Source organism: Mesocricetus auratus, unplaced genomic scaffold (assembly GCF_017639785.1).
Source record: "Mesocricetus auratus isolate SY011 unplaced genomic scaffold, BCM_Maur_2.0 Super-Scaffold_100023, whole genome shotgun sequence".
Taxonomy (NCBI): domain Eukaryota; kingdom Metazoa; phylum Chordata; class Mammalia; order Rodentia; family Cricetidae; genus Mesocricetus; species Mesocricetus auratus.
Genome location: NW_024429204.1, coordinates 4,087,756 through 4,097,681, shown reverse-complemented (window position 1 = coordinate 4,097,681; position 9,926 = coordinate 4,087,756). Strand labels below are relative to the sequence as shown.

General features: G+C 49.8%; 1 pseudogene; it reads left to right on the top strand.

Moving 5' to 3' along the window:
* Window positions 1-284: 284 nt before the first annotated feature.
* Window positions 285-9,926, top strand: part of LOC101831848 — a 32,432-nt pseudogene continuing 22,790 nt past the window's right edge.

Below are 9,926 nucleotides of genomic sequence, written 5' to 3'. Positions count from 1 at the left end.
GGTCGAGGGCCAGGGTTTTATTATAGAGAGGAGGGAGAGGACAGCCAGAGGCTTCTCGAAGAGGGCAGAGTGGGAGAGCAGAGAAGAGCCATAGGCGACACAGAGGGAGCCTGGAGGCCAGCGTGGCATTTGGTCATTTAATAGGCACTACAGATGGGTAGCCGTTTGTCCCAAGTTTCTTCCAGACCTGACAGTATTCACCCACACACCCAGAATGCTCACTTTATGGTGCATTCATTCGTTTTTAAAATTTTTATTATTATTGTAAAATGTGTCTGCAGCTCTCTCTTTTTATTTTTCTGACTGGAACTATGGAGGCTATGCTGGAGAAGAAAAGGAAGGTTCCAGCTGTGCTGGAAACCCTTAAGAAAAAGTGAAGGGATTTCACTGAAGCGCTTTCGGGAAAGTTTGCTCTAAAGACACCTCAGAAGGCACAGAGGAAGCTTACCTATGAGAAGACAAAACACTATCACAAGGAATACAGGCAGGTGTGCCGGATGGACGGACAGAGATTCGCGTGGCTAGGATGGCAAGGAAGGCTGGAAATTTCCACGGGCCTGCAGAATCCAAGCTGGCATTTGTCACCCGAATCTGAGGTATCAGTGGCATAAGCCCAAAGGTCCGCAAGGTGTTGTAGCTGCCCCGTCTTCATCAAATCTGCCATGGCACCTTTGTTAAGCTCAACAAGGCTTCAGTTAATGTGCTGAGGGTTGTGGAACCATGCATTGCATGGGGGTACCCCAACCTGAAGTCAGCTGACGAGCTCATCTACAAGCGCGGCTATGGCAAAATCAGTAAGAAGAGAGACTTGCCTTGACTGACAATTACTTGATTGCTCAACCGACCTCTTGGTAAATACGGCGTCATCTGCGTGGAGGATCTAATTCGTGAGATCTCTACAGTCGGGAGCTGGCTCTTAACTTCCACCACGTGGGCTCTGGGATCAAACTCAGATCAAGTGTGTAATTTAGAGTATACACCAACCCGTTTCCCAGGAATGTGTAAGATCCTGCTCAGATATTGTCCGCACCTGGAACTGAATCCCCAGTCTCAGTCTCCAGATGCTCATCTGTCGCTAGGAACAAAGTCATTCGTGCAAGACGGCAAAGATAATAACCATCTCTCCCAGGATGCACATGGCAGCATTTACACGCTTGGGCTTTAGTGGCGACTCTGGTGGCTGCAGTGACACAGCCTAGTTTTACTGCCTGATGCCGCCACCCCTGGACACACCCTCACAGCTTTCTTTCCTGTGCTTGGGATACACAGTCTGGATCCTCCCTGGAGGGGCAGATCATTCTAAGGGAGATTGCCAGGGGAGAAAAATAGTCCTGCTCTCCAGAGTGTCAGGTCAGCTCAGGAGTTCTAAATTCCATTCAGATGTTCTCTCCCCTTGCGGCAGATGATCAGCCTATCAGCCACGACACTTCCAGATGTCACGGGCATGCGGTCCACAGACAGTGAGTGACATCCAGGGACAGATGACCGACTTTGGCCAAAGATATGTCATGCGTCGACGGAAGTGGCCAAACACCATGACCACAATCGGCGCGGAGAGGAAAACAGTTTATTTAGGTTTACGGCTTGTAGTCCGTCACGCCAGAAGTCACAGGGGAACTTGAGGCAGGAGCCTGGAGCGGGGAGCTACCGCGGAGGCAGAGGTTCCTCCCATTCAGTTTCTTACACATCTCAGGCCCACCTGCCCCGGGACAGCGCCACCCAGTGGCCGGGCCCTCCCACATCAACCTCTAATTAAGAAAATGCGCCATTGACCCAGAGGCCAATCCGGTGGGGACATTTTTCTCAGCTGAGGTTCCCTCTTCCCAGGGGACTCTTGTTAAATTGTCATGAGGCTAGGCAGCGCAGCCAGTGCCTCTCGGTCTGTGTGATAACCCCCCCCCATCCCCTGTGCTTTGCCTTAGGGACTTCACAGAGCGCCCCGAAGCGAGTGTTTGGAAGCACAGAATTTGGGAGGAAGTACACCTGAAGGGGACTAGGAAAGAGATTGGCCAAGATGGGGGCTGACCGAATGCATGGCCCCCAGGAACTCTTGTGGGCGGGTGGCTTCTTATCTGTCTTAGTTACATTTCTATTGCTGTGATAAGACACCATGACCAGGGCAACTTACGGAGGGAAGAGTTTATTTGATGCTCACAGTGCAAGAGGGTTAACTGGAGTCCAGAACCATCGTGACAGGGAGCATGGTAGCAGGCAGGCGTGCATGGGACTGAGGGTAGCTGAGAGCTTACATCTTGATCCACAGGCAGGACGCAGAGAGACCGGGAATGGCTGGGATCTTGAAACCTCAGAGTCAGCCCCAGTGACACTCCTCCTCCAACAAGGCCATACCTCCTAGTCCTTCCCAAACAGTTCCAGTAACCAAGCGATCAAACATGAGCCCATGCGGGCCACCCCCATTCAAACCGCCACTTTGTCCTAGCAGGGCACTCTCAGAAACCAGAGGGAATCCCGCTTCAGATCCTGTCATTCTTCCGAGGTTACACACCACCAGTCTTTGGTCTGCTGCTGGCTGAGAACTGGTCTGGACTGGACGGAACAAATTTCTCGCACTTTCCGTTCTCCCTGCAAGCATACTTCTGCAGTCAGAAGGCCACTTACCGAGGTAAAGGGTGTGGGAGGCAGAAGCCAGCCATCAGTAGGTGACACTGGATCAAAGGGACAGTGTGGCTGGGCACGTCTACTCTGCACTGCTCCCGTCCCCGGGGAAACACTGGTCACTATCGAGGCTTCCCATTCCCGGGGAGGACTACTGCCTGAGATACTGCCTGAGACATCTTCTGAAGGCCAGAGACGGTCTCACGAGAGCATTTGCTCCCAGGCACCATGTGGCATACTCCCTGAGGATTATGAAGCATAAGTCGAGTGTCTTCATGCAGAAGACATTTTTATGGTAACTCGCCTCGTGCCTGGTGAAGCTCCGAGAGAGAGAGAGAGAGAGAGAGAGAGAGAGAGAGAGAGAGAGAGAGAGAGAGAGAGAGAGAGAGAGCAGTTGCATGGTTAGGTCTTTGAAAGGACAGGAATTTGCTCGTTAGAATACAAGCAGGTTTTAGCAGCTGACTTGTTTTCGTCCAGGAGGTTAAATCTGTTATTGTCTGCATTCCGACATCTCCACTGGCGTCTTGGTGGCCTCGTAGCCCTCACCGCTTCCCTTGGTCTCCGTGGTTTATCCCTCCCTGGCTGCTGTACATCCATGGCCCTTCTTCACGGCCGCCTCACCGCCCCTATCGGTCCTTGGCAGCCCTGGCTTCACGGCGTTGGCTTGTGTTTGTAGCCCCTCACCCATCTCTAACTGCTGCTTTCTTCCTGTGTTTCACCTAAAACTCCTCAGTGGAGGAATGGGTTGCTTCCATCACCACTGCTGGCCGGGGCAGGCTGGGGTAAGCCTTCTTGTAACACAGTAGGAAGTGCAAGGAGGCCCGAAGTCTGTGCTATGCTGTTCTAGGCATGCTCAGTGGAGGCCAGAGGTCTGTGCTATGCTGTTCTAGGCATGCTCAGTGGAGACCTTAGGTCTGTGCTATGCTGTTCTAGACATGTTAAGTGGAGACTTTAGGTCTGTGCTATGCTGTTCTAGGCATGCTCAGTGGAGACCAGAGGTCTGTGCTATGCTGTTCTAGGCATGCTCAGTGGAGACCAGAGGTCTGTGCTATGCTGTTCTAGACATGCTCAGGGGAGACCAGAGGTCTGTGCTATGCTGTTCTAGACATGCTCAGTGGAGACCAGAGGTCTGTGCTATGCTGTTCTAGGCATGCTCAGTGGAGACCAGAGGTCTGTGCTATGCTGTTCTAGGCATGCTCAGTGGAGACCAGAGGTTGCTGTTGAGCATTTTCCTCAATTACTCTTCATCTTGATTTGAAATAGCTTCTTCACTGAATTTGGAGCTCACTGGTTTGGTATTAGGTCTGACCAGTAAGTCCTGATCTTCATATCCCTGTCCCAGTACTGGGATTATAGCCATGTGCTGATGTGCCCAGTTTTTGTATTAAAAAACTGTATACAATATATTTTGAACTTGTTTTCTCCTCCCCAGACTTCTCCCAGATCCTCTCTACCTCTCTATCCACCCAGCTTCATCTTCTTCTTCTTTCTACAAAATTAACAACAACCCCCCACCAAAATGAAAATCAAGACAAGCAAAAACTACCAAGGAAACAAAACAAACAAACAAACAAACAAACAAGCCAAAGGCCCACAAAATAAGCGCGCAAACAAAAACTCGTTTTGCGTTGACCAGTTATTTCTGGACGGTGGTTGGATATACCAAGTGGCACTCCAATGGAGAAAATAGGTTTTCCCTTTGCCAGCCGATGTCAACTGCAAACAGCTTCTTGGCTGGAGGCGGGTGAGACCCTGCGTCCGTTTCTTTACGTGGTGCTGGGGGTCGTGTCTTCATGCTTTTTTTTTCAGCAAGAACTTTGCCAATTGAGCCGCCTCTCCAGACCCCCAAACACCAGCTTTTATTTCCTCCCCCATTACCGGGTTGACGGGGCTCAGTTTGAAAACTCACTGTACTAACAACAGTGGTTTATTCTCCGGGTGGTCACCTGCCCGAAATGCCCAAGATGTCCCGATCGCACTGCTGGTGCCTGGTTACTGATGCTGGCTGAGATTCCGGCACAGCCTGGCAAGTAGGAATCATGAGTTTTCTCCCGTGTGGCCTCTGCATTGAACTTGGGCTCCTGTAACAAAATACTAGGGTCTAAGGTGAGGGAAATGGAATGGAAGCTTAAGGCTTGAACACAAAGGTCCTATCTAAATTCTACTGGATGTGTATATATATATATATGATATCAAGTATATTGATCAGAAAGCCAGTCCTGACCCAGCTTATCTGTTGGTGGAGAGGGGAATGATGACCTTTGGGTAATATTTACCATAGTCATCCCACGATCAAAACAGCTCACGCCTCTCCTCCACACAAAGTCATACTCGCCTCTTCCCCCAAAGTCACGGTCTGTTGTGGCTTTGTTGCAAAGTCCGGGAGCTCACTGAGTAAGCCAAGTCTAGGCAAAGAGGTCCTTGAGTGTGGTCCCTTGCCTAAGCTCCTGAGGTCCAGTCCCTTTGTAGAGAGCACTGGGAGACCTGGCACACAGAGGAGGAGAAGGGGCAGGGTGGCCCCAGAGGAAACCCCCAGTCCGAAAGGAGGTTGGACAGGCCTGTTGGATGGAGAGGGCAGGTAAGAGCATCGCATGCAGAGGGGCCTGTGTCTAGGGAAGGAGGGGTCTGCGGCATCATGGTCCAAGCAGGAGTGTGGTCGTGATTCCTCTATGGAGGCCAGGCACGTGCTGTGGAGCTGTGGGGATTTGGGATTAGAATCTTCCACATGCTTCTATCTAGCTTTCCTTTGGAAAGCCTGCTAAGCTTTTCACAAGGGGATGGAACAGGGGAGCCAGAGGCTAAGACCAGATAGCCGGCTTTTCTTACAGCACTGGAAAGAGAGAATGAACACACGGGAATAATGGTTTGTCCTCAGGACAGTCATTTTTCATTAAAGTGGGTTATGGTCAAGAGCTCCCTTTGGGATTAGGACACAGCTTAAAGCCCGCTTTCAGTTCTACTCGCTTCTGTCGCCAAGGCAAGTGTTGCTCAGCGCCTTGCTTTTCTGTTTGGAAAGAATGCTGTCTTCTTTTTGCGGTGCCCTGGCACCTGGCAGGGCAGTTCTGAAACTGCCGGGTATGGCCTGCAGAGATCCAAGCTCATTTTCAGCCTTGTCAAGTGATGCAGTGCAAACAGCTTAGGGGGTTGAGAAAAAGGCAGCTGCCTATCAAGCCATGCTGTCTGGGGGAAAGACAAAGGACTGCGAGCCTCAGTTTCCTTACTTACAGAACGGGCGTGGGCGCTGCCTTCTGGCCTGGCTGTGGCCAGGCTGGAGGTAGGACAAGGAAACCTTCTGTAAGTGACAAGCGAAGTGTCACTTGTACTCTTATAACCGCCACCTCGCAAGTTCCAGCTCTTTGCTTAGTTAACCCTGCCGTGCCTTTGAAGTCATAAGGCTGCCAGATTACAAAATTACATTCCCAAGGAGACACAGCGGAGGCCGTGAGGTGGGAACGTGCCTGTTTTATTTCCTCGTTTTCTCCTTTAAGAATGAGAGCAGTGGTAAAGACGTGTAGTTTGGGGTAAAGGAAGAGTTTAAGAGATGGGAACAGGGTGCAGACTTCAGAAAATAAGGGGCCTCTCGGTAGAAAGGACTTAGGATTGTGCATCTAGTCGGGTAGGGATACAGGGGAGGTTCTGAGCAGATTCGTGACTTGGTATAACTTTGGTTATTAAAATACTGACCTTTAAAAAGTCCCCCCTGGGTGTTGCTGGCATGGCCAGGTTTCAAGATGGTTGCCGTGGACTGGTAACTCAAACCCGCTCTCCTCCCAGCTTCCCCTTCCTGCCTGGGTCCAGCCCCCTTCTCCCTCGGCGCCGGCCTCCGGCCCTACCTTGCCCAGCTTTCTCTGATGTGTTTCAGCTCTGTCTTTGCTTCCACTCATCTTCCTGGCTACTTTCTACTCTACCTAACCTGTCACACGCAAAGGCAGCCGCTGGCTCTACCCCGGGGGTGAAGCTCGGCTGCGTCTGGCTGTCTCCCCCTTGAAGCCGTTTGCTTTTGTCTCGTGGACTCCCTGCCAGCATCCTTCCAAGGGCTTCTGGATAAATCCATTTTTCCAACATCTTGGAGTTCGCCTGTCAGCCACTCCACCAGCGGGAGGGTTACCATTGCCCCTGACTGCCCAACCTCAGGGTGTTTTGTCTGTGCTAAACCAAACTCCTGTTGCAGCCTCTCCCTCGCCTCTTACTCCATCACCGGGACTGACGGCTTTTCTTTCCGTCTTATCAAATTCTGCTCATCCTTCAGGACTCTGTGCACAGTCTTGTTCAAAACATACTCGTTAAAAATTCGAATGGTTCCCGTGTGCGCATGGCTCCCAAACCAAGGGACAGAGGTGGCTTGGCATTTCAGCCCGATCGTCTGGTGCCCTGACGGCCACCCAGCCAGTTCTCCACCCCGAGGCTGCTCCGTGTCTGCCCTCACAGGATGCCTTCTGTGCTCTCAGCCCCAAATAACCTCCTCATTAAGTTGCTTCTTGTTGGTCTTTGGGGACAGCAGTGACAGAAGTAACCAGTATTGTCATCTTCCTCTTCCATTCCCCTTTCTCCCCTCGACCCCTTGCAATCAGGAGTCTGTTCTTTATTCTTATTAACTTGTCTATCCTGGACATTTCATATTAACTGAATACATAACGTCTATATAAAATTTGAGCCTGACGTCACTGTGCTGTAATTTTGCTTTAAGCATCATATGTGTTTTGTATGAAGAGAAGGAAGAAAAGGCAAGAAAGCTTTATATTCACCACAGGGGGTCCGTGTGCAGAGCTCTTCACCCTTTGCAGTGGATCTGAGGAACCGTGTGACGCCGCTTCGTTTTACTCTGAAGGACTTTACTCTTACTCATAGTTCTTCGTCTGCTTTGGATTCTGTGCCGAATAGCAACTTGGGGGAGCTCCTGCACACGCAGATCACAGGGCCTGAGAAGCTGATTTTTTTTCCAAAAAAGTTACCCACTTTATGTTTTATAAAATTGTCGGCATCGCATCTCTCATGTCTGTTCTATTATACTTTTAATGTTGTGGATTTGCAGCAACAGTCTTCCTTCTGGTCCTGATGCTTGTGTGTGTGTGTGTGTGTGTGTGTGTGTGTGTGAGAGAGAGAGAGAGAGAGAGAGAGAGAGAGAGAGAGAGAGAGAGAGAGTTCTTGTGGTTAGGCTTGCTAGAAGGTTATCGGCTTTGGTATCTTCAATGAATTAACTTTTGCCTTTATTAATTTTCTGTATTGAGCCGGGCATTGGTGGTGCCTGCCTTATTCCCAGCACTCGGGAGGCAGAGGCAGGAGGATCTCTGTGAGTTCGAGACCAGCCTGGTCTACAGAGCGAGTTCTAGGACAGCCTCCAAAGCCACAGAGAAACCCTGTCTCGAAAAACCAAAAAAAAATTCTATATTGTCTGTTTTCTTATATCTTATCAGTTTCTGCTACATCCTTATTATGTATATTCGTGGTTCTGCTTCTTTTAGATCCAATCATCTTCTGCTGGCTTTGTTTGCTACCAAGTTGCGTCACTGACTTTAAACTTTTCTTTGTGCAAGGGAACTGTGAACCAATGCAAACCCTTTCTCCCTTAAGTTTTGTCAGGACAGCAACGGGAAGAAGCTTCTAAGACAACTGCCTGTTAGGCAGTGCTTTGCTGGTAGGATATGGACGAGAGACACGAGCTGGGCAGAGGAGTCCCATTTCCTGTCTTCCTGTACAGACATCTGACGTCCAGTTCCACTCTGCGTCCTTCCAGAAAAGCCTTGCAGTCTCAGAAAATGAACACGCTTAAGGACATGCTATACCTTGTGTGTGGATGTGTGTACACATGTGTGCATATGCTCATGTGTCTCTGTATGTATCTGTGTATATGTGTGTGCATGTGTATACATATATGTATGTCTGTGTGTTTGTGTGTATGTGTTTGTATGTCTATTTGCGTCTTTGTGGGCATGTATCTGTGTGTTTGTATGCATGTGTGTGTCCATATGTGTGTCTATATGTCTGTTTGGATGCATATGTATTTTTCTGTATGGGTGTATGCATGTGTGCATGTATGTGTGTCCCTGTATTTTTATGAATGCATGTATGTATGCATGTGTGCATGTATGTGTGTCCCTGTGTTTTTACAAATGCATGTGTGCATATATGTGTGCATGTATGTGTGTCCCTGTGTTTTTACAAATGCATGTGTGCATATATGTGTGCATGTATGTGTGTCCCTGTGTTTTTACAAATGCATGTGTGCATATATGTGTGCATGTATGTGTCCCTGTGTTTTTATGAATGCATGTGTGTATGCATGTGTGCATGTGTGTGTGTCCCTGTGTTTTTATGAATGCATGTGTGTATGGGTGTGTGACTCTAAAAGAATGGACTTCCGGGCGATGGTGGCGCACGCCTTTAATCCCAGCACTCGGGAGGCAGAGGCAGGCGGATCTCTGTGAGTTCGAGGCCAGCCTGGTCTACAGAGAGAGTTCCAGGACAGCTGGGACTCTCACACAGAGAAACTCTGTCTCGAGTCCCCATACTCCCCAAGTAAAAGAACAGACTTCACCGTAGGAGTCACCCCATCTTTGTTCCACACTTACTTCCCTTCGCCTCAGTTTCTTCTGGCCTCGTCCCTTTCAGAGGCAGCACCTTATCCCGCGTGTCGGACTCAACTTTCTGGTGACCCTGACCTGAGCTAAGGAAGCCACACTCAGCTAACATTCGCTGTGTCCGTCCTGTGAACGCCTTTTACTTAGCAGAACGGGAACCGTCGGTCGCTCACATTCACGTGTTACCGTGTGTCCGACTTTGCCGTGTGATGGACATCCACCCCCAGCTTTTCAAGCTGCCTGCTCACGACAGCGGAGGCTGAAACTCCTGACGAAATCAATCTGAAAGAAACCTGACTGAACCCAGAGCTTGTCTTGTTCTCCAGGTTTCATGGTGACTGGACTTAATACTTTCAGACAAGGGGCCGTTTGGGTCTTAGTGAGTACGATTCTGTGTGGGCGTTCTGGTGTGATTCAGGGAAAGTGTCTGCCCCCCTCCCCGGTCTCAGCACCCAGGCTTCTTGCAGGCTGTGCTTTTTCCTTCAGTCCGTGAAAACAGGGGAGCCTCTGAGAGTCAGGTCCTTAACAAAGCCGAGTGCAGAGTGCCTTCTCCCCTAAGTGGTCCTGAGTTTTCTGTAGTGCTCTCTCTGAGCAGGAGCAAAGGCTCAGAAATGTTCTAGGGCTCTTTTTTTTCCTTCTATAACCAGGGGCCCACAATAAATAAAGTAATTGCTTGTACGTGCCTCTGTCTCTCTGTCTGCAATACATCGTGCAGTCAGATGAAAGCCTTTT